We start from the raw sequence: 24764 nt of genomic DNA, 5'->3' as shown, positions 1-24764 counted from the left end.
ATATCACTTATTAACTGTAATAATAGACTCGACTTATTAAATCATCCTATGAACAATTAACCTTAAAATGTTTGGTCTATTATTATATTTGTTAAATCTTGTCCGAGTACTGGGGTTGGCTGTGCTTGTGTATACTATATATATAGAGGAAAACCTTCCGACTAAATTTCCCAATAAATCTTCCTCACATATATCGAGTTTACTTCCATGGCAAGTCTTACTCTCTTCTTCTCTTTTCTCTCACTGTCTCTGATTATCTCTGGTGTGAGCTCTCGTGTTCTGAGTCCACTCCCTCTGAACAACTCGATCTTGATCTCCGATGGTGTCAATGATGTCTCCCAGTATTACAAGTTTCTCACTCTCGACCCTCCTGATGAGACCTTGTCCGGGACCGCATGTGTTCATGTCTACGGGTTTCTTCCATGTGCAAACAATGTTGGAGGTTATTGTTGATATATTGGTTGAAAGACACTGCAGCATTCAGAAGGTTCGGGTTGAAACCGGTTATGAATGGAAGACATTTGATTTCGGTTTAGAAGTCGGTTTATGTCTAATTGTAAACGTCGCCGTATTAGTCTTCTTCTTCTTTCTTCTTTCGATTAAAAGAGGTTGTTACAGTGGGGTCCACACATAAGAGGCCGTTGTGGTTATTATCTCTTGTGTGTGACAAGTTGTAGCGGGTGTGAGTTTTGGGAAACACGGTGAGAGAGAAAAGCGAGAGCGAGAGGAAAATCAGAGAGAGAGAAACAGTGATCTACGGGGGTGAGAGTTCTTCTATTTCTCGGGGATTTTCCGGTGAGTGATACGGCGGCGTTGATTCACTGAGCTTAGTGAATTCCGAATAATCCTCGGCCAGACGTAGGATCGCGGTTTGCGTCCAAACTGGATAACATCTCGTCGTGTTCATAGTTCTAGCTTAACTCTAAAACAAACAGAACGAACAAATCCTAATCTCGATTCAAAATCTATATCAATCGAATCCGCAACAAGTGGTATCAGAGCCAGGTTAGTAGGATCTAAGGAGGATTCGAAGGTTGCGGACTACGCAGGCTAGGAGATCTTATCAAGATGAAGTCGGCGAAGTTCGAGATGGAAAAGTTCGATGGTGAGATGGATTATAACATGTGGAGAGAGAGATTGCTGGCGAATCTCGATCTCTTGGATTTGACAGAGGCACTGCTGAGCCAAGAGAAAGATATGAGAAGATCTGAATCGAAGCTCAAGGATCCATCAGCTAAGGAGGAAGAATCAGATACGGATTCAACAAAGAAGGTTGATCCTCTACTCGCAGAGAAGCAACGGAAGGTACGGAGTACAATTATAATGAATGTTACTGATAAGATCTTGAGGAAGATTGTGAAAGAGAAGACGGCTGCTGGTATGCTTAAGATCTTGGATGCTCAGTACATGTCATTATCTCTGCCGAATAGAATGTATCTGAAACAGAGGCTGTATGGATACAGAATGAATGAGTCCATGTCGATAGAGAGCAATATCGATGAATTTCTGAGAATCATAACTGATCTTGGAAATGTAATGGTTGAAGTCTCTGATGAGGATCAAGCGATATTGCTGTTGATGTCATTGCCTAAGCAGTTTGATCAACTGAGAGACACTCTCAGATATGGTAAGGAGACTGTTACCATGGATGAAGTCATGAACTCGATTCATTCAAAGCAGCTTGAGTTCAGTGTTAATGGAAAAGAAAATAAGAATCATGGAGAGGTGTTGTACTCAAACTCACAGTCTAGAGGAAGGAACAACAAGCGAGACTCAGGTCAAGGGAAGACAAGAGAAAAGTCGAGGTCCAAGTCTAAAGGAAAAGGGAACCGTCCTACTTGCTGGGTGTGTGGTAAGGAGGGACATTTCAAGAGAAACTGTCCAAAGCGAAGCAATCAGAAAGGAAAAGAAAAGTCCTCTAACTCTGGTGAATCATCTGCAGTGACTGGAGTTGATTTCATTGAGTCACTTGTGGTTACAGAAGCAAATTTGGTCTCCACAGTGGACTTCAATGAAATATGGATCCTTGATACTGGTTGCACATTTCACATGACTCCTAGAAGAGACTGGTTCACTGATCTAAATGAGAATGCTGAAGGTTTTGTGAGAATGGCAAACAACAGTGTATCTGCAGTTGAGGGAATAGGGACAATAACCATAAAGACATCAGACGGTCAGTTTGTGCAAATAAAAGATGTGAGATATGTTCCTCAGTTCTCAAGGAATTTAATATCTCTCGGTGCTCTTGAGAAAAATGGTTGTTCGTTCACCTCTGATAATGGAGTTCTTCGAGTAAAGAAGGGTTGCAGGACAGTGTTGAAGGCCAAACGAGAAGGAAACTTGTACTACTTACAAGGAGAAGGTTACAGTGGTGAAGTAAACGCTGTAAGTGTACAAGATGAAACTGACTTATGGCATAGTAGGCTTGGACACATCAGTCAGAAAGGGATGAACGTGCTGGTGAAGAAAGGATATTTAGATAAAACAAAGGTATCAAGTATCAAGTTCTGTGAAAGTTGTATTCTAGGAAAGGCACATCGTGTCAGTTTCTCAACTGGCAAACACACAAGTGAAGCCTGTTTAAAATACATGCATGCAGATCTCTGGGGTTCACCTACCGTTCCAGGGCACTTGGAAGATGTCATTACTTTCTGAGCTTGATAGATGATTTCTCAAGAAAAGTCTGGGTGTTCTTCTTAAAGACAAAAGGTCAAGCTTTTGAGAAGTTTGTGGAGTGGAAACTGTTAGTCGAAAATCAAACTGGGTTGAAAGTAAAGAAGCTTAGAACTGACAACGGTTTGGAATTCTGCAACAAGGAGTTTGATGAGTTCTGTTCGAAAAATGGAATAGGAAGACATAACACTATTCCTTATACTCCACAACAGAATGGTGTTGTGGAGAGGATGAACAGAACAATACTAGAAAGAGTAAGAAGTCTATTGAGTGAAAGTGGTTTGCCTAAGGTGTTTTGGGCTGAAGCTGTTAATACTGCAGTCTACTTGATAAACAGATTACCATCCTCTGCTATCGAAGATAAGGTTCCTGAAGAAGTCTGGTCTAATTCTGTTCTGAAGTTGGATCATCTGAGAAGGTTTGGTTGTGTCTGTTACTATCACTCAGATGATGGGAAACTGAAACCGAGAGCCAAGAAGGGCATATTCATTGGTTATCCTGGAGGTGTAAAGGGTTACAAAGTCTGGTCTCTGGATGATAAAAGAGCTTTAATCAGCAGAAACATGACGTTTAAGGAAGAAGAATGTTACAAAGATCTAGTAAACAAGACTAAGGATGATAAAGATAAGAACACTTCGTTTCTTGACGTGATTTTGTCTGAGAATGAACAGAGTATCAGTTCTGGTGGAGAGAGTTCAACAGAAGTTCAACCCGAAGAGGAAACTGATGAAGCCGGTTCTGAACCTGAAGAAGTACCAGAAAGGAGTGAACCTGATACGTATCAACTTGCCAGGGACAGGATTCGTAGAGAAGTTAAACACCCAAAGAAACTTGATGACTACGTCTATCTGGCAATGTATGTATCTGAGGATGGTGATTATGTTGAACCAAGTGACTACAGGTCTGCTATGAAAGATCCTAAAAGGAAGAAGTGGATCATGGCATCAGACGAAGAGATGGACTCTTTGATGAAGAATGATACATGGGTTATGGTAAAGAGACCAAAGGGAAGAAAAGTGATTGGATGTAAATGGATTTACAAGAGGAAACCTGGTATACCTGGAGTGGAAGAACCGAGATACAAGTCTCGTCTAGTGGCAAAAGGTTATGCTCAAAAGGAGGGTGTAGATTACAATGAAATTTTCTCACCAGTTGTCAAGCATGTCTCAATAAGATACTTGATGTCAATCGTGGTCAATGAAGACTTGGAACTTGAACAACTGGATGTGAAAACAGCATTTCTACACGGAGATCTTGAGGAAGAAATATACATGAGCCAACCTGAGGGTTATGAAGTTAAAGGAAAGGAAGACTGGGTTTGTTTGTTGAAGAAATCACTTTATGGGCTAAAGCAGAGTCCAAGACAGTGGAACCAAAAGTTCGATCAGTTCATGAAAGAAGTTGGGTTTGAAAGAAGCTGTCATGATCAATGTGTGTACGTCAAGCATACAAAAGACGGTAACATATACCTTCTCTTGTATGTTGATGACATGTTGGTAGCTTGCAAGAACAAGGAACAGATCAGAAACTTGAAGGATCAGTTGAGCTCACGATTTGATATGAAAGACTTAGGAGCTGCCAGAAAGATATTGGGTATTGATATCTTGAGAGATAGAGTTCATGGAACGTTGAGACTATCTCAGGCTGATTATATGAAGAAGGTACTCAAAACCTATAACATGGAGAATGCTAAGCCTGTAAACACTCCAATAGGAAGTCATTTCAAACTAAAAGCTGCAACTGAAGAAGATCTCAAAGCTGGAGAGGGATGCGATGAATCAGTCCCATACTGCAACGTTGTTGGAAGCCTCATGTATGGTATGATAGGGACAAGACCTGATCTTGCATATGCTGTTGGACTGGTAAGTCGATTCATGAGTAATCCATTGAAAGAACACTGGGAAGCAGTGAAATGGATACTGAGATACGTCAAAGGAAGTGCAGAGATGTGTTTGACGTTCAAGAAGGGTTCTGAGTTCAAGGTGTATGGTTTCTGTGACTCAGACTATGCCGGAGATTTGGATAAAAGAAGATCCATATCTGGTTATACATTTCTCTCAGGAGGTGGAGCTATAAGCTGGAAGTCGAGTTTGCAAGGTGTTGTTGCTTTGTCAACAACCGAAGCAGAGTTCTTATCAATGACTGAAGCAGGAAAAGAAGCTATTTGGTTGAAAGGTCTGAATGCAGAGTTCGGATATGAGCAGAGTCTGGTGGAGTTGTTTTGTGATTCTCAAAGTGCTTTGGCACTAGCAAAGAACAACGTCCATCACGAGAGAACGAAGCATATGGCTACTAAGCTAGGATTTCTGAGAGAGAATGTTGAAGATGGTGTACTGCGGGTTTTAAAGGTTCACACCAGTGAAAACCCTGCAGATGTATTCACCAAGACACTCCCAGTAGGTAGGTTTAAAAACCTGTTAAACCTACTTGGGGCTTCTGCTTGAGGAGCAGAAGGAAAATCGAGGATGGAGTTCAGCTAAGCTCAGTTTGGTCGTCTTACAACCAAGGTGGAGATTGTTGATATATTGGTTGAAAGACACTGCAGCATTCAGAAGGTTCGGGTTGAAACCGGTTATGAATGGGAGACATTTGATTTCGGTTTAGAAGTCGGTTTATGTCTAATTGTAAACGTCGCCGTATTAGTCTTCTTCTTCTTTCTTCTTTCGATTAAAAGAGGTTGTTACAGTGGGGTCCACACATGAGAGGCCGTTGTGGTTATTATCTCTTGTGTGTGACAAGTTGTAGCGGGTGTGAGTTTTGGGAAACACGGTGAGAGAGAAAAGCGAGAGCGAGAGGAAAATCAGAGAGAGAGAAACAGAGATCTACGGGGGTGAGAGTTCTTCTATTTCTCGGGGATTTTCCGGTGAGTGATACGGCGGCGTTGATTCACTGAGCTTAGTGAATTCCGAGTAATCCTCGGCCAGACGTAGGATCGCAGTTTGCGTCCGAACTGGATAACATCTCGTCGTGTTCATAGTTCTAGCTTAACTCTAAAACAAACAGAACGAACAAATCCTAATCTCGATTCGAAATCTATATCAATCGAATCCGCAACAGTTATGCCTTCCAAGTACTCACCTTCGGGTGTCTCTTGATCAGTCGGTGATTATTTCTTGTCCAAAGGAAGGTCGAAGCTCTTTGAAATATTTGAATTTGGATTCTATAGCGGAATCATCTTCCCTATTCTTTTATTGTTCCCAAGAATTGTCCTTATGCTCTGTAAGAATCCTTTGTCATTGGATCTCAACTGAAAACATTATATATATATATATATATATGTGTGACCTTAAAATGTTTATTCCTTCTTTTTTGGGTGGTTTTGATCTCAGCGTCTGGACTATTAATGAGCAGCGATGTTGCTAACTCCTTCATAGATGACAACGTTGGAGTTACTGTGGGATACACTGTGTTTGCTCTCACAATTCAATGGGGAGCTTGTGTTGTGTTTAGCATTGATCCGAGTTCTGACCAGGCAGTAAGAAAACCACTAAGATTTTTCTCTTCTTTGTTTTCTTGGAATCTATTAGTTTTCATAATCGTATATATTTACAGAATATCTATTTATTTGAAGAACTAAATAAAGTGGGCATTCTCGTCTGTATTATGTACTGTCCACCAAATGGTCATCCACTATTATTTACGAATAGATTCCATAAGATATCGTAGTAGTATGGTCATTTTACAAGTTCTCTCTATTTATAATTCGTTACTATATGTTCATCAAAAAAATCATACAGGATGGACCAGGCCAAAAACAGAAGATAGTGAAAACCATTGTTGGTAAGCTCAGTTTCTTGCCGACTGCAGATTTTTTTTATCTTTTCTATGAGTAATTTATTTGGTATAAATATTTTGTGTTTAATTATCTCTCTGCAGAAACAAGCGTAAATGTGGATCCCAAGAACAAGAAAGCTGCAGGGATTATGTTGTTGAGTGTAGTTCCCTTTATCATGGTGACACTTTCAGCGATATTTGATTCACATTCATGGAGTCATCATATCATTCTATTGATCACTTTAATTATCTCTTCTTCTTCAACCGTTGTCTACTTTGTTTACTCGGTATATATGAATCCCTTAAAAAACATGTTTAAACCATTTTGGTTTCGTTTTGCTGTCTCACTTATATGAATGTTTTTTTGTGTGTGGAAACTCGTATGCAGTACCTTGATCGGGGTAACCAAGAGAAGAGCTTAGATCACGTGAGGTTTGAGATCATGTCAGAAGTTCATAAGCTCTTAGAGACGTTTTCACCAAAAAACCTAATAAAAAATAAAGAGATAAGCAAAGAGAGTTTGAAAAGGTACTTCTAACTTCTTTCTCTCTTTATACTTTTGAAGCAACTATCGTTTCATTTCCGTTTTCTTACATCATAAAAAATCACTGCTTTAATTTGATAGTTTGTTTGAGAAGACTGATACGAACAACGATGGAAAGATACAAATATCTGAGCTAAAAGACTTAACCCTACAGTTTTCGAACTTTGGGAGAATGAAATGCGAAATAGATGAGTTTGCTAAAGATTTTCTTGAAAAATTCGATAAAGACAAAGACGGTGAATTAGAAGAGAAGGAATTTGAGGTAGGAGTCACGGAGTTGCTCAAACAAGACATATTTAAACTCGACAGCAAAGCGGATCAAAAAGTGAATCACAATGTAAGCATATAACATAAGAGTAATTCTTGGGTTCACTCCCTAGGGTGAACCTCACCCACCAATAAGAGTTCACCATTTTATATTTAATATCTTTTAGAAAAGGAAATAAAATATTGTCAAGTTATATTACGTTTTTTAAAAAATTAAAAAATAAAAGCTCAAAAATTAAAATAAAAAATAATAGTAGTTGAAAAAAATTATTTTTAAAAAAAGCTTTTTATACCATCAGCAAAATGCTAAACCCTAAACCCTAAATCCTAAACCCTAAACCATTGGGTAAACCCTAAACCCTTGGACAAATTCTAAATTCTTGAATTTTTAAAGTAATTTTAGTACCGTCAGCAAAACACTAAACCCTAAACCCTAAATACTATACCCTAAACCCATGGATAAATCTTAAACCCTTGGATAAATCATAAACCCTAGAATTTAAGATTTATCCAAGGGTTTAAGATTTACCCAAGGGTTTAGGATATAACATTTAGGGTTTAGGGTTTAGTATTTTGTCGATGGCATTAAAATTATTTTTAAAACTTTTTTTTGTTTCCAACTAATTTTATTTTTTATTTATTCTTATCTTTTTAATTTTTAAAATATGACAATATTTTGTTTCCTTTTTTAAAAGATATTGAATACAAAATGGTGAACTCCTATTGGTGGGTGAACCTAGAGGTTCACCCTAGGGAGTGAACCCAAGAATTACTCATAACATAATGAGTAATTTTTGGGTTCACTCCCTAGGGTGAACCTCTAGGTTCACCAACCAATAGAATTTAGTTATTTCAAATTTGACATCTTTTAAAAAATGAAACAAAATATTGCCAAATTGTATTAGTTTTTAAAAATAAAAAATAAAATAAAAATAAATAAAATAATACTAAATGCAAAAAATAAGTATTTTTTCAAAAAAAAATTAATACCACAAAAAAACACTAATCTCTAAATGTTAAACCCTAAATCCTTTAGTAAACCTTTGGATAAATTATAAATCTTTGATTTAAAAAAAAACTATTTATAACACAATCAACAAAAAACTATACCCTAAATCCTAATCCTAAACCCTAAACCTTTGGGTAAACCCTAAACCCTTGGATAAATCCGAAATTCTTGGATAAATCTTAAAATTTAAAATTTATCCAAAAGTCTAAGATTTAATGTTTGTTGGGAGCGTTAAAAATATTTTTTGAAAATATTTGTTTTAGATTAAAAAGTTTATTTTTGTGATTAGTATAATTTTTATTTAATTTTTATTTTGAAAGTATAATATAATTCGATAATATTTTGTTTCCTTTTTTAAAAAATATTGAATCTTAAATGACACAATCCTATTGGTTGGTGAACCTAAGGGTTCACCCTAGGGGGTGAACCCAAGAATAAGTCTAACATAATATCAAATTTGGCCTTTTTTTTGTTCACAAATGCTTTATTTCACTTAAACTTAAATTGGGTTCACCAATTTGGCATTTCTAGAAAATGATAATGCAACTACAACATCAATTTTTTCTAATAAAAAATAACAAATTCTTGTACTCAGAAAAAAAATGTCATTAAGAAATCAACTCATGATGTGTTGCAGGATGAGCACGGAGTTCTAAAGCTGGAAGTGCCGAAGCGAAAGCTTGTTACTAAATTACTCTCTATGGACACGTTAGGAGCTACGACAGAAGTCATCATAGGGATCATAATTGTCTTCTTTCTTGCAAAGCCATTTATGATGAACATCGAGCTCTTATCAGGCTCAGCTGGAATTCCCTCTTTTTACTTCGTGTTTGTGATCATCCCTTTGTCTAGAAACTTAAAGAGCATTCTATCAGCACGCTTCTGTCGTCCCAACGACAAAAAAAGAGTCGCATCCAATACCTTCTACGAGGTTGGTTTTAACTGTTAGTAAAAGTATAACATTGATAGTTGGAAAATTAATAGACTAATATATATACTAATTAAAGTTCCGGTTAGTTTTGATCAAAAAAAAAAGTTCCGGTTAGTTTACATATCAACAATTAGTTTTAAATTGAAAATGAATAATAAATTTGAATTTAACATGTCATAGAACTATCGTGTTAGGCCTATAATTGGAGACTTAATATACTACCTCCCAAAATATGATTTTTTAGATTTTATTTTTGTTCCATAAAAATAGATTTTTTACATTTTAAGGTACTTTTGATACTTTTAAGATACATTATTTGAAAACATTTGAATTAACTAAATAGTATTGGTTCATAGTTGTTGGAAAGTGTATAATAAACATAAATAAAAGTTTAATTGAAAACATTGATTGTTTTCTTAATATGCGCGAATTGTCTAGAAAATCTTATTTTCAAAAACGGCGGTAGTATTAATATATATAAAATATTTAAATCAATTTATTTATAACCAATTGATTTTAAGTTAAAAAGTGATGATAAATCGAATTTAATATTAATTATAACGGTTCATTACTTAGCAACAAGATACAGCATATGATATAGACAGGCAATAAAACTCAAAGTTTAAAAGCATTTTTATTGATTTCCACAGATCTACAAAGATATTACAATGAACAACCTCATGGGATTGTCAATCATATTGGCGGTTGTATACACGAGAGGCTTGACATGGAATTGCTCGGTAGAAGCTCTTATTGTTGTCATCGTTGGCCTCGCAATTGGCTTACCCGCTTATATGAGAACGAATTATCCGTTCTGGATATGTGTATTAGCCTTTGCTATGTATATCTTCTCTCTTGTCCTTATCTATATACGTTATCAATTTCTACATGAGTACTAAGTTACACATGTAGGTGAGACTTAAGTTACAACCGCTGAAAGAGTACGTCATCAGTATTTTAATTGTCGCTTTCGCGCATTTCGGTTGTTCAATTTAGTCGTATTGTATGTTTGTGAGCTCGTCTTTGAAATAATAAAGTCATCGATGTTTCTTCATTTCAATATCTCGCCATAAATATCATTGTTTCCTCAATTGTAAATACATATGAAGACTGAGAGGGGAAGAATTAAGTGAACAAAGAAAAAATAAACAGCGATCATATGAATCACATGATCGTAGTTGGCTTACTTATAAGAGATAAATATAAGCGGGACATAATCGTTGTTGGCTTATAAGAAATAAATATATCATGATTCCAAAGTAGCAAAATATATTGGACAAAATATATTGGACAAATAATTCAATAGTGATTCTCCATTCTTACTGATTTCTCTCTCTAATTATACGTTATGGTTATAGTCTCAAAGTGCAAAAAAGGTTTCAAAAAAAAAATATATTGGACAAAGATATACTATAGGAATTACATGATCGTTGTTGACTTATAAGAAATAAATATATCTTGCAGTTAAAAAAAACAAGAAATAAATATATCTTTGTCCAATGTATTTTGCTACTTTGATTCCAAAATAAATATAATAGAGATAAAATTTTATTCTGATAAATGTATTTCACTATAAAAAATATTTTTTATATATTTTGAATGCTATTTTTCTTCTATATTTCACGGATAAAATAATAAATTTTAAATATATTTATGCTGGAGTAGCTAGATTTTCTTCAAAATACTGGTATATAGAAGACTTATAAGTAAGTTGTAGATGTTCTACAATTTGAACTTGCAATTTCTGCTTAAAAAACCTTACATGTCATGGTTCAATTTTTTCAAACAATCATAAATTATCTATAAATGAATTAAAATTTTAATGCATATATATATGTAACAATCATAAATTATCTGTAAATGAATCTGAAAATTTAAATTATATATAAATATATAGAATAATCGATCTACCAGTATTGAACCAAAAAAAATAACTACTAAATTTTCAGAGTTAATCTCAAAATTAATTTTGTTTTTAAGGTTTGTTTCTTTATTATTTTAATATTCATATTTATTTTTTTGAAAAATTTAGTTTGGACAAATCTAAAAAGAGAAAATGATAATAAATTAAAGAACTATTATGGTTTCACTAAGAAGTTTTTTTTTACTAAATTAAACTAAAATTAACATTAGCTTAAATTAATTTGACAAAAAATAATGAATATACCAATTTTAATAGCACACTAATCAATTTTAAATTTCATTTATTTAATACTAATCTTCAAACATCGTATTTTGGCTCAATTTAAATACTTAAGATTAACTTAAAAGAAATAATAATATGTAATTTTTTTGAATTATATTGAAATATCCTAAGATAACACTAAAATATTCTTATTCTAAAATAGCGCACAATATGAGAAAATTCCCTAAAATATCATTATTGAAATTTTAACAGATTTTTAGTTAATAATTGGGTTTATAGTTTAATATTTAGAGTTGTTTAAAAAGTGTAATATTTAGGAAGTGGGTTAGGATAATGATTTAAGGTTTAAAATAATTTAATCATTTAGTACTTTATTTTGGAAATTTTCTCGTATGCTATCTTGTCATAATATTTGTTTGTGCTATTTAGAGAATTTGGCCATATATATTTCCCTAAACTGTAAATATCATTCGAAAAATGAACTGTTGAGACTTATAAAATGTGATAAACAAACTATAAAACTTTTTGTTGTGAACGGCCACTGTTAGGTTAGAAGAAGAATAGAGAACAAAACGTATTGAGGCAAATAGCCGTTTAGGATTTTTTATTATTGATGTGATGATAATTTATAAATCATTAGACCCATATTTATACAGCTTCAAAAAAATTTGATTTTCTTTTTCTAATAGGAATAGTAATTTATCTAGAAAAAATTAATTTTCCTAAACTTCGTCCGATCCACGAGTGATGGGATTTTAATAGTGTACAGAGATTTAAGACACACATATACAACGCTTTTAAACTTATTTCCACAACAAAAAGAAAAGTAAAAGTCATAGAAGTAAAAAAACAATTGAAACCTGTTATACTTTGGAGCGAACATGATAACAAGTGAAGATAAAATTTTGAACAGTCTGATGAAAGGTTAAACCAAGACAGGCGAAGAAGGATAGACTAAAAAATAGAAAGCGAGGCACACAACACTAGCGAGAAACTGATTCATACAGTTGCTTGAACAATTTGCTTTCCTCAGAGAAGTAGAACCACACCCCCTTAAGAACTGCCCTCAAGATCAGAGCTGGGACAATGAACTAAACCCAAATTCCAGTAAAAGACAAAATAATACACACCACGGGTGCTTAACAACACACCGTGGCCATTTTATATTTTTACCAATTAGTATGAGATTAGACTGTGTTGAAGTTAATTTATATCTAAATTAGGCAGCTCAAAATTAGTCAAACTATATAAATTTGTATATCTTTTCACTTTTTTGTTCAAGGTATACTAGGTGATTTTCCCGTGCGCATGCACAGATATAATATTTATAAAACTAATATATTAAATAGTTTACTATAATTTTTTTATTTTTAAATTACTATGTAATTTATATTGTAATCAGTATGCTATTTTTCAAATAATATTATTTTATTTTAATCATAGGTATAATTTTGGATATATAAGATAATATCTAATTTTCCGATTCAACCATAATTTGTTTATTCTATAGATTCAAATATTGATTAATTTTGTTGTTTACATTTAATTTGATATTGCCTTAGATTTGTAAATATATTTTAGAAAGATTATGTATAATTTAATATAATTTATTTTTAAAATTAAATAGTAAAAATAAATTAAAGTTTTTAATTGACTCAAAGTTAGTGATATTAATATAACAACGATAGTATTATGAAACCTCATGCATATATATAAATTATAGAAAATAACTTAGTTGCAATAGTTGGTTAATATATATTCATAATATTAATTGAGATCTCATATTAGTTAATAGTATGTTACATTGTTCTATAGTTTATATTTATAAAAATATTAATATGAACAATAATACATTATGTTTAGTTAAGTGTTTGATTTTGTATTAAAAATTGAGATTAGTCCAATTACTCATTTTGTGGATATATTGTGTTACATATATTCCTTCAAACTAAAATATATTATTTCTAGTTTAACTCAATATATTATATGTTACTATCTTTTATAATTTGGTATATGTTAGTTTGCAAAAAAAAATTAGAAAATAAAGTCATGATCGGTACGAAGTTGCATAAAAATAACTTATAAACTTATAAAGTCAAGATTATTTTCTGAACTTTCTTTTTTTTTATATAAAATTACATCACATATAAAAATGTTTTCATTATAAATTTTTGTTGCATCTGTGTGTCTTAAATCTCTGTTGTACCAGTAAAATGCCCAGCACTCGTGGGTGAGGCTGTATAAATATGGGTCTAAGGGTTTGTAAATTATTATCACATCATTAATAAGAAACCCTAAACGGGTATTTGCATCAATACGTTTTCTTCTCTACTCTTCTTCTAACCTAAACGACGGCCGTTCACAACAATTTTCTAAATACTTTCTTTATTATATATTTGATTTGGAAAAATATAAAAGGATACTTAATTAGAAAATAAAAAATGCATTTTTATTCATTAAAATATCTTGTGTTATGCAATATAAGGGCCATTGTCACCCAAGCCGTGGTTGAGTACATGATGAGTAAAGACACTCTCGGCGACGTCATTAAAGACATTGACAGTTACGCCAACAGTGTTGACAAAAGTGGTGGTCACAAGCCTCCAGCTGTACCTATTGTGATCAACCAAGGAAAGGAGGTAGACTTTTAATTTGCATCTAGTTTCTCATGTTTTTGCACCTCCCTGACATTTAAAATTTTCTAGCCGGAACTCTCCCAAGTGCAAAGTGAACATGAAAGTCGTTCTAATTCATTTGAACCAGCCTCGGTTAGTCATTTTCATTTACCAAAAACGATCCCAAAGATTCATTATTGTTAACTTCTAACCAGAGATGTTCCAATGCGAAGGGTGGTGTGGTTGTCGAGGAAGAGGTTGCCGCTCCTGTGCAAGAGAAACCACCTAGTGCTGTCTATTCTACTACTATGAAGTTTAAGAAGCTAATTTCAAAGATTGATGCGGACACGTAAGCAATCCAACTTTCCATAAACTCCATCCACGCCCTTTCTTAAATGTCTATTTTCGTCCATGGATCTGTATCTAGCAATATTCACTTTATATATCTATATAATGCCTTTATCTCTACTACAAACTAGGCTGGTCGATTTCAGTAATGGGTTGGTCCTGAAGGGAAATGAGCTACTCTCCATACCCTCCATTATCCACCGGCTAATCCGCATGTGTGTATTTCCCTTCTGTTATGACTCAAAGTTGTTTCTTATTTCTGATTTTTGAGATTTTTTTTAGGTCATGGACTCATGTGTGAGTGTCATTAGGGAGTCTCTTTTCAAAAACATCAACCCAGCCAACGACCCTAGGGCGGATATGTTACCTTGCAGGTTTTATGGAGCATTTGCAGCTGAATACTCAAAGTTCAAGAAGTGTAGGCGTCAAGAAGGATTCACATTTAATTTAGATCTTGTTAATTCTGTCACCGTGAGGTGCGATGAGCTGGGGAATGAATGGTTGAAGGATATTGACTACTTGTATTCTCCGTTTAACATTGATAAGAATCGGTGGGTTGGGTTGGTTGTGGATTTGCGCTTACACACACTCACGGTTTTTTTACTGCACTGCTTCTGCTCGTCGTGCCTCAAGGCTAAAGCCCCAGCTTGAATTTATATGTGAGATGTTCCCATACTTTGTCCGACATGTGGGTCGCAACGACCTTATGACCAATTTTTTGCTCGAGCCTTTATCATTCATCAGGAACATCCATGTCACCCAAGCATCTGTCCGTGCCAACACCGGTATCTTTTCCCTTCTTTTCATGGAAGCACATCATGTTGGGGGTTCGGAGAAGGTTCACCTTGTCAATGAGGTTGGTATCCGGCAGCAAGCTGAGCAGCTGGCGGTGGACATGTATGAGCACTGTCATGGCGAGCTTGTAGACGACTAAGTTTCTAGATACGGATCCATGGATGAAAATAGACTTTAGTTTTCGGGCCCTTTGTGGATGTTTATGAAAACTTATCGCGTGTAACTTTAACTTTTCTTTACTACTTTTGTTCGTCATTTCACTCTAACTCGCTACTTTTCAAATTATATGCTTTTGTTTTCTTCATGTTCTCTATTTTTTTTTTGCCCGTTGTTTGTTTTCCGTTATATCTATATATGGAGGTCTACCCATTTAACAAGTTTCAAGGCTTTATATGCCTAACAAACAAATACAGCTGCACAACCATACACCCGCTGGTAAACCGTCGCCAATCATACCAGCGGCCAAACACATACGGCCAAACACATAGAGCTTTGAAAGTCTAACAAATATAGCTCCTTACACAATATAACCAAACAACATAAAACTCAGTACGTAGACAGTTACATATATATGTAGAGGTCTAAAAAACCGCTTACGTCATAGATTTAGGTTGCCTTCTCCCTTACCTGATGTCCTCTTACTTTAAACCACTGAAATTTTTCTTTTTAAATTTCATAAAATCCCTAATTCAATAAATCCTGCTAACTATGTCATCTCGTACATGGCGTGAGTCACTACATAATTGTTAATAAAGTAGAACCTTCTTTGGGATATTTTTTTTTGTTGTCGACCTTCTTTGGGATAGTTGAAACCATGTTCGTATGTTGAGAGCCTGAAATCATGTTTATATAAAAATCTATTTTATTAAAACAAATATATAATTTATTGATAAATGTTATGTCAGTTTAACTATGTATAATTATAAAAAAATATAAAAAATTAAAATTTTCAAAAAAATTAAAACAAAAAAGAATTTTGAAAAAAAAGAAAATACAACGCGCCGCCGTTCTAAGTTTCTACATTCTGACAATGTGTCGTTTTAACTTAACCAGAGATCCAAAACGCGACTTTCCTCTACGGAAAAGCAAAGTCTCTCTCTCTCGAGTCCAAAAGCCAGAGTTTCGAGATTCATTGACCCAATCTAACAGAGAAAAAGAAGCCATGTCAGAGACCGAAGCAACCGATGACTCAGAAGAAGAAGAAGAAGAGTATACCTCGCCGTCGCAACCACCCTCTTCGGCGAATTTCGATAAAGATCGACACTTGGTGTATTTGCAGATGATGTACGAGTTGCTTCCGTACCATTACCAATCGCAGGAGATCAATCGACTCACCCTCGCTCACTTCATAATCTCCGGACTTCACTTTCTCGGCGCAACAGACCGTGTTCGTCTCTCTCTCTCTCTCTCTCTCTCTCTCTCTCTCTCTGGTTTTCAGTTTCAGTTATGCTCTGTAATAAATGGTTAACTAGATCTGCATTAACTTGGCCCCAACTCCAGCTAGTGTACTTTCAACCCCCTGCTAAAATGGAGTCCACACCAGTCATTGTTGCTTCAACTCCTGCTCTGCTCTTCACTGCAGCTCCCCTGCAGAAAAGAAGTGGCGGGCGATACAAGTCCAGATGATGTTTCTAAGAGCTTGTACCGGAATGGATATCTGAGAAAAAGATCATCAAGTGGAGATTTTACTAGTATGGTGAGTCTTTTAGCATTCATATGCACATTGCTAAACAGTTAAATACTTGTTTCGATTGTTTATTTTAAACATGTTTTACATGCAGCATAAACAAATTGGCATCTCCACGAACGATCTGATCGCAACTAGAAGAAAAGAACAAGAAAGCTGTGGCTACATATTGCCCTTTTTCTTCAAAGTTTAAAACTCTACTGCATGTGTTTCCTTTGGATTCACTAATCTTTTTTCCTGTAGGTTTGGTATGTATGTAACGGAGTGGTACCGTAATTAATTATATCAAATCTTTTAAGCCATCTCCGAATACACACCATTTTATAAGAACAATTTCTCCAGTCAACCCTCTATTTCCAATGTTCAAATTTGGTGAGTCATAGCTATAAAGACGAAACAAAAAGTTCATCAGTTAATTACAAAACATAAAATATAAGCTATCTTCACTGTTAACAACTAGAGGCCGGTCATCTTTATTGACTATCCTCATCTTATTCGTTACAAAGCTCCACTTTACTTTGTCCAATGCCATCACTACTTACACATGATTATCAGTTTCAGATTAATTTGATCGAGCACGCCTTGTTCCAGTAGATCAGATTCCGGACTCCCAGTCCTCCTTCAGCCTTCGGTAGAGTTACTGTCTCCCATGACACACGAGCACAGTGGTGGCCTTCAGTAGTTCCTCTCCAAAAGACAGGATCTTAGGTTGGGGTCTCCAGACAGACCCGATCTGCACTCTCTGCAACTCTGATTTGGAATCGAGGGACCATCTTTACTTCCAGTGCCCTTACTCTTTTGATATATGGAGAACCCTGGCGCGCAAGGCTTCATGTTCTCCAGTCAGACAATGGTCGCTCTCTCTCATCGCCATGCAATCGATCACTGCGCCGAAACATCTCAGACTCCTATCACTACTTGCCTGGCAGACCACCATATACCTCGTCTGGAATGAAAGGAACTCCCGAATCCATCGGCGTTGCTCTCGTCCTCCTAACTCCCTCATCACCATGGCTATCTCTCTGATAAAGAACAAAATCTCCTCTATAAGAGACGCCAATCCGTGGCTGGCTTCTCTTATGATGCAGCACTGGCTCCAGAACTAGATATCGATTCATCTTCCTTCGTTTCATCCGTCAAGAATGCATAAACTGCTCCGCCTCTATTCTCTCCTCTCTGTTACGGTTCACTAAGGTTCCTTTGATGTTGTAAAATTGTTGGGCTTGGCCCAACTAGAAACTGCCTTTAGGCCCTATTATCATATATATAAAAAGCCCTTTTTCAAAAAAAAAAAAAAAAAAAACATTTTACAATTAATTTTACCAAGAAAAACATTATACAATTAATAATCTATCATATATATTAAATAAGTGAAATACAAACAAAACATGAGATTAGAAAAGAGAGTGATACTAATAATACATACGAAATAAATGGAGGATGTCACTTGGAAAACTAAGTTTCAAAGTTTGAGGGTCAATGAGCCCCCGAGGCCCCAAATCAAACAAATGTCAGAAGAAGAAAGGAGGAGAAGAAGAAATGGAACTTGTATAGAGAAAGAGAGAGATTGAGTGAGATTTCTTTTTTCTTTATAAGGACAATAATCATTAGATTCCTTAGATCTTGTATGGACCACAACTAGTTCCATAATGCATTCATAAGTCTTATTGTTTTCTTATTTTTCTCTTTGAATGAGCCTTTCTCGAATAAGTAATAAACTAATAGTAAAAATATTTTATGTCAGGAAAAAAGAAAAGAAATAGAGACCTTTGCCACTTTGTTAAGCAATATCTGGCTCAGTTCCCTTTTTGGTGAGACTTCAAAACCCTAAGTTTCGATTCCATTTGCCTCTATTTGTAAGATTCGTTTATTTTCTTTCTGGTACAAAGAACATGAACACGTTCATTTCTCTTTGCTTTTGTGGAGACCTTTTACCATAAATTACTGCAGAGATTTTAAGTTTTATTTTCTGGAAACGATAATATATAATTAGGTTTTGAACAAAAAAAAAAGATAATATATAATTAGGAATTAGATCTATCCACTGAAACTTGATATTCAAAAACCATATCAGCCAACTTTTTACAAAAATAAAAATTGATCGTTTTATATATTAAGAAAAAGTTATACATGACTTTGCTTACATTACGACGTCATCACATTTAGATTAATCGTCGAAGACATTCTTCGTCAAAACATTCTTTTATAATTCGTATAATGGTTTCTATGTCTAACGAACTTGTATTAACTGCTAGTCTGCTAATCTAGAACTAGTTGTTAATCGATATTAATACGAAGTTATCCAATATTCCTTTTCATTTTGTAAGAAATTCGGTCCCGTGTGTTTTTGTAGACCAAGGCCAATGTATAAGTTAATCTATGCCAAAATAGATATATTTTCTAATAAAATTCAACAGTTTAAAGTAATAACGACTTGGAAACGTTGGATCATGAAAACAAACATTAAAATGAACATTTTACCAGATGGGAACTTGCATGGCTTATCGATTACGGACCAACTCATCATCAAATGGCGTTGTCCAATGTCCATTAAACATTATTTTCAAAAAATATTTTGCTTTATAAGATAATTGAAACAATTTATACACAGGCATGCTTGATCTAATTAATGCCAACTTTCAGAGACATATAAAATCAATTAATACAGTTTTCGGTGGAATGTAAATTGTCCCAACAAAAGTGCACCTAGATCTTTTTTAATTCATAGGCTATCTGTTATTCTGGATTATATACAAGCTCAAAGTCAGAAATTAAATATTTTGTTAAAAATCAGATGAGTATTTGTTCTTACGTAAAAACACACACACATAACTTTTTTACAAAAAAAAAAAAAAACACACACACATAAATTCAACAAAGCTAGTTTAAACTCATCTGAACGAACAAAGTCGGTTTATCACCCAGACGAATAATCACTTTTCACTACTATTAAACAATCAGTTTTTCTTAGTTGATTTGAGATGTAAAAATTAAGTACTGGCTTAAAGAAAATGATTTGTAACGCTGTAACGTAACGGAAGGTGACGACGTCATGAATATGAGTACTCCATGAATATTATGGCGAATTATTTTCGAACAATCTTTAGCAATATTATGGCGAATTAGGGACTACTTGACTTAAATGTAGTGGGTATGGGTGCGAAAGTTTTCAAAATGCGATCTGAAATATTGTAAAAAATATTCATGATCTTTTCTGAATGCTAACAATTGTATTACTCACAAACATTGCATTTACAAAGATAACAGAAAACCAATTAACCCTTTACTAGATATAACGATTGCATAATTATATTGTCAAAACATTAAAATAGATAACTAGATTTTGACCCACCCTTTAAGGGCGGGTATATATTTTGTTTTAAATTCAATTTTTGATATTTTTGTTTTTTTGTGAATATATTTATATTTTTTGTAATCATATTTGTATATAAATCTTAACCAAAATATATTTTATTAAATAATAGTAATTTAAAAATGGATCCGGTATAGCACGGTTAAGGTTAGATTGCGGTCGAATTCGCCCCACTGACCTGTCAACCCGTGGGTTTTCAGTTTTGTTTTGTTAAAAAATCTGACTCACACAACCCGAAAACAAATAATTTTGTACCCGCATCCACTCCGCTTAATTTTGTGGTTATCTATGGGTTATATATATATTTTAAAAATCATTATTTAATTTAACTATTATAAAAATATATTTAAAATAAAAATTTATACATGATTAAAAATTTTAAATTACTATTTTAAACTCCTGTATTTAAAAAAAATTACTTTTTAATTTTTTATTTTTTAAATACTTTGCGGGTCCACGGGTAGCCGCGATCCAAAATTCACCAATCCACACTCACTCCGCATAAAATACTCATAACCCGCACCCGCAAATCGATTTTTCAAATAGTTTGACCAAACTTATGATCCGCTGTTAAAAGAACGGATATATTTTCTGTTTTATATTTTTAAGAAATATTATTTTTATAAAATACAGGTTGTAACCAGCAAGAAACGATTAACTGTCGTCCATTCAACAAACTGTCACGTATCAGTTTAGACTTTTTTAAAACGGATTGTGTAACTGTTTTTTGACCGGTTAGTTGTTATATGTGTATTACTAAAAAATAAGATATTTTTTTTAAATAAAATTAAAGATTCTAGATTCTGCTTAAATATTTTTGAGAAATTTAATATTTATTTATGTTATGTTTGTAATTTTATTAATATTTAATATTAATTTAATTTAATATAATTTTTGATAACTATATAAATTTCATAAATTTTATATTAATTTAGTTTAATATAATTAAGTTGTATAGCTATATATTTATGTTATATGCACTCCAAAGCTTTGCGACATATTATATTTTCTTAGTAGTTATTTAACACAATTACTAAGAATATGCGTACCCAAAAATTCGACTCTGAATTAACTCAAATATCAAAATCTCATACTCTGTTAGATCTGACCTGTTTACTCGAATGGTTATTAAAGTGTTACATCTAAAAACCAATATCAAATCCAACCCGCACCGAAACCCGGACAAAAATTTTGAAAAAAATATTTTAATATATTTTGTTATATATATATATATATATATAAATAGGTTAATATGGTCTTCTATAACTTTAAGTAAAATCACATTTTAATAAATATTTTTAATCGAATAACCTATTTAAAACCCGTTAAACTAAAACCTGAAAAATATATCTTTATAAACTTCCATAACAATATCAAATACACATTCAAAATATACTCAAAATTTAAATTAGATATTGGCCATATAATTAGGTATCAAATAGAAGATGTTTACCTTATATTTTTAGATGCTATCCTCTAGAGAATTTAGAAGCAGTTTCAAAATATGTTGATTGAAGTAATTAGTAACTGACGATTTTGATGCTATCCCGCAGTTTTCTCATCTTTAGTTAATTTTAGTTTTTGTTTGACTAAATAAAAATATTTAGATGTAAATAGAAAATGTGCATCCGATTATTATGCTGAAGTTGTGGTTACATCCACAATATATAATTCAATACATCCGATTAATATATGATCATATATGTTGCTTGATATGATTGTAGTTGGAATGAATTGTTGGCTCATCATGTGGGCTTTGTAATTATCGTAGGCAGTTAAACATTTTTAGTCAGAAGACGGTTACTACAAATCGGAACAAAAGTGGAAGTTACTATTTTATTAAACAATTATCGGATACAATCAAAAACTATTTTATTAAAGTGGTCATATTATTTGGAAAATTATTTAGATGTATTATATTTTAAGTTGGACACAACAAATATCAATAGGTCATACTGAAGAATTAATAGAATAGATATATATATGTTGCATCTGTGTGTCTTAAATCTCTGTTGTACCAGTAAAATGCGGGCAACACTCGTTATCAAGGTTGACATCTGGGGGGTGCGGGGGCCTGCGGCCCCCGCGGTACGGTATGCCTTTTCGGTTTAGGAAAGTTACTATTTCTATTGGGAAAAGGAAATCGGGTTTTTTTGAGGCTGTATAAATATGGGTCTAAGGGTTTGTAAATTATTATCACATCATTAATAAGAAACCCTAAACGGGTATTTGCATCAATACGTTTTCTTCTCTACTCTTCTTCTAACCTAAACGACGGCCGTTCACAACAATTTTCTAAATACTTTCTTTATTATATATTTGATTTGGAAAAATATAAAAGGATACTTAATTAGAAAATAAAAAATGCATTTTTATTCATTAAAATATCTTGTGTTATGCAATATAAGGGCCATTGTCACCCAAGCCGTGGTTGAGTACATGATGAGTAAAGACACTCTCGGCGACGTCATTAAAGACATTGACAGTTACGCCAACAGTGTTGACAAAAGTGGTGGTCACAAGCCTCCAGCTGTACCTATTGTGATCAACCAAGGAAAGGAGGTAGACTTTTAATTTGCATCTAGTTTCTCATGTTTTTGCACCTCCCTGACATTTAAAATTTTCTAGCCGGAACTCTCCCAAGTGCAAAGTGAACATGAAAGTCGTTCTAATTCATTTGAACCAGCCTCGGTTAGTCATTTTCATTTACCAAAAACGATCCCAAAGATTCATTATTGTTAACTTCTAACCAGAGATGTTCCAATGCGAAGGGTGGTGTGGTTGTCGAGGAAGAGGTTGCCGCTCCTGTGCAAGAGAAACCACCTAGTGCTGTCTATTCTACTACTATGAAGTTTAAGAAGCTAATTTCAAAGATTGATGCGGACACGTAAGCAATCCAACTTTCCATAAACTCCATCCACGCCCTTTCTTAAATGTCTATTTTCGTCCATGGATCTGTATCTAGCAATATTCACTTTATATATCTATATAATGCCTTTATCTCTACTACAAACTAGGCTGGTCGATTTCAGTAATGGGTTGGTCCTGAAGGGAAATGAGCTACTCTCCATACCCTCCATTATCCACCGGCTAATCCGCATGTGTGTATTTCCCTTCTGTTATGACTCAAAGTTGTTTCTTATTTCTGATTTTTGAGATTTTTTTTAGGTCATGGACTCATGTGTGAGTGTCATTAGGGAGTCTCTTTTCAAAAACATCAACCCAGCCAACGACCCTAGGGCGGATATGTTACCTTGCAGGTTTTATGGAGCATTTGCAGCTGAATACTCAAAGTTCAAGAAGTGTAGGCGTCAAGAAGGATTCACATTTAATTTAGATCTTGTTAATTCTGTCACCGTGAGGTGCGATGAGCTGGGGAATGAATGGTTGAAGGATATTGACTACTTGTATTCTCCGTTTAACATTGATAAGAATCGGTGGGTTGGGTTGGTTGTGGATTTGCGCTTACACACACTCACGGTTTTTTTACTGCACTGCTTCTGCTCGTCGTGCCTCAAGGCTAAAGCCCCAGCTTGAATTTATATGTGAGATGTTCCCATACTTTGTCCGACATGTGGGTCGCAACGACCTTATGACCAATTTTTTGCTCGAGCCTTTATCATTCATCAGGAACATCCATGTCACCCAAGCATCTGTCCGTGCCAACACCGGTATCTTTTCCCTTCTTTTCATGGAAGCACATCATGTTGGGGGTTCGGAGAAGGTTCACCTTGTCAATGAGGTTGGTATCCGGCAGCAAGCTGAGCAGCTGGCGGTGGACATGTATGAGCACTGTCATGGCGAGCTTGTAGACGACTAAGTTTCTAGATACGGATCCATGGATGAAAATAGACTTTAGTTTTCGGGCCCTTTGTGGATGTTTATGAAAACTTATCGCGTGTAACTTTAACTTTTCTTTACTACTTTTGTTCGTCATTTCACTCTAACTCGCTACTTTTCAAATTATATGCTTTTGTTTTCTTCATGTTCTCTATTTTTTTTTTGCCTGTTGTTTGTTTTCCGTTATATCTATATATGGAGGTCTACCCATTTAACAAGTTTCAAGGCTTTATATGCCTAACAAACAAATACAGCTGCACAACCATACACCCGCTGGTAAACCGTCGCCAATCATACCAGCGGCCAAACACATACGGCCAAACACATAGAGCTTTGAAAGTCTAACAAATATAGCTCCTTACACAATATAACCAAACAACATAAAACTCAGTACGTAGACAGTTACATATATATGTAGAGGTCTAAAAAACCGCTTACGTCATAGATTTAGGTTGCCTTCTCCCTTACCTGATGTCCTCTTACTTTAAACCACTGAAATTTTTCTTTTTAAATTTCATAAAATCCCTAATTCAATAAATCCTGCTAACTATGTCATCTCGTACATGGCGTGAGTCACTACATAATTGTTAATAAAGTAGAACCTTCTTTGGGATATTTTTTTTTGTTGTCGACCTTCTTTGGGATAGTTGAAACCATGTTCGTATGTTGAGAGCCTGAAATCATGTTTATATAAAAATCTATTTTATTAAAACAAATATATAATTTATTGATAAATGTTATGTCAGTTTAACTATGTATAAT

General features: G+C 34.2%; 2 long non-coding RNA genes and 1 pseudogene across 2 annotated transcripts; all 3 read left to right on the top strand.

Annotated features, from left to right (window-relative positions):
- The first annotated feature begins 207 nt into the window (after positions 1–207).
- On the top strand, positions 208–10097 carry LOC108830820 (sodium/calcium exchanger NCL-like; annotated as a pseudogene).
- Positions 10098–13867: 3770 nt separating this feature from the next.
- On the top strand, positions 13868–15404 carry LOC130510731 (uncharacterized). Its single transcript, XR_008944472.1, has 5 exons — positions 13868–13983; positions 14050–14112; positions 14193–14308; positions 14439–14522; positions 14590–15404. It is a non-coding gene; the product is annotated as an uncharacterized LOC130510731 (long non-coding RNA).
- A 7204-nt stretch (positions 15405–22608) lies between these two features.
- On the top strand, positions 22609–24145 carry LOC108830819 (uncharacterized). Its single transcript, XR_008944471.1, has 5 exons — positions 22609–22724; positions 22791–22853; positions 22934–23049; positions 23180–23263; positions 23331–24145. It is a non-coding gene; the product is annotated as an uncharacterized LOC108830819 (long non-coding RNA).
- Positions 24146–24764: the final 619 nt, after the last annotated feature.

Source organism: Raphanus sativus, chromosome 4 (assembly GCF_000801105.2).
Source record: "Raphanus sativus cultivar WK10039 chromosome 4, ASM80110v3, whole genome shotgun sequence".
NCBI classification, from domain to species: domain Eukaryota; kingdom Viridiplantae; phylum Streptophyta; class Magnoliopsida; order Brassicales; family Brassicaceae; genus Raphanus; species Raphanus sativus.
The sequence above is the reverse complement of the archived record's forward strand: the minus strand, read 5'-3'. Positions and strand labels throughout refer to the sequence as shown.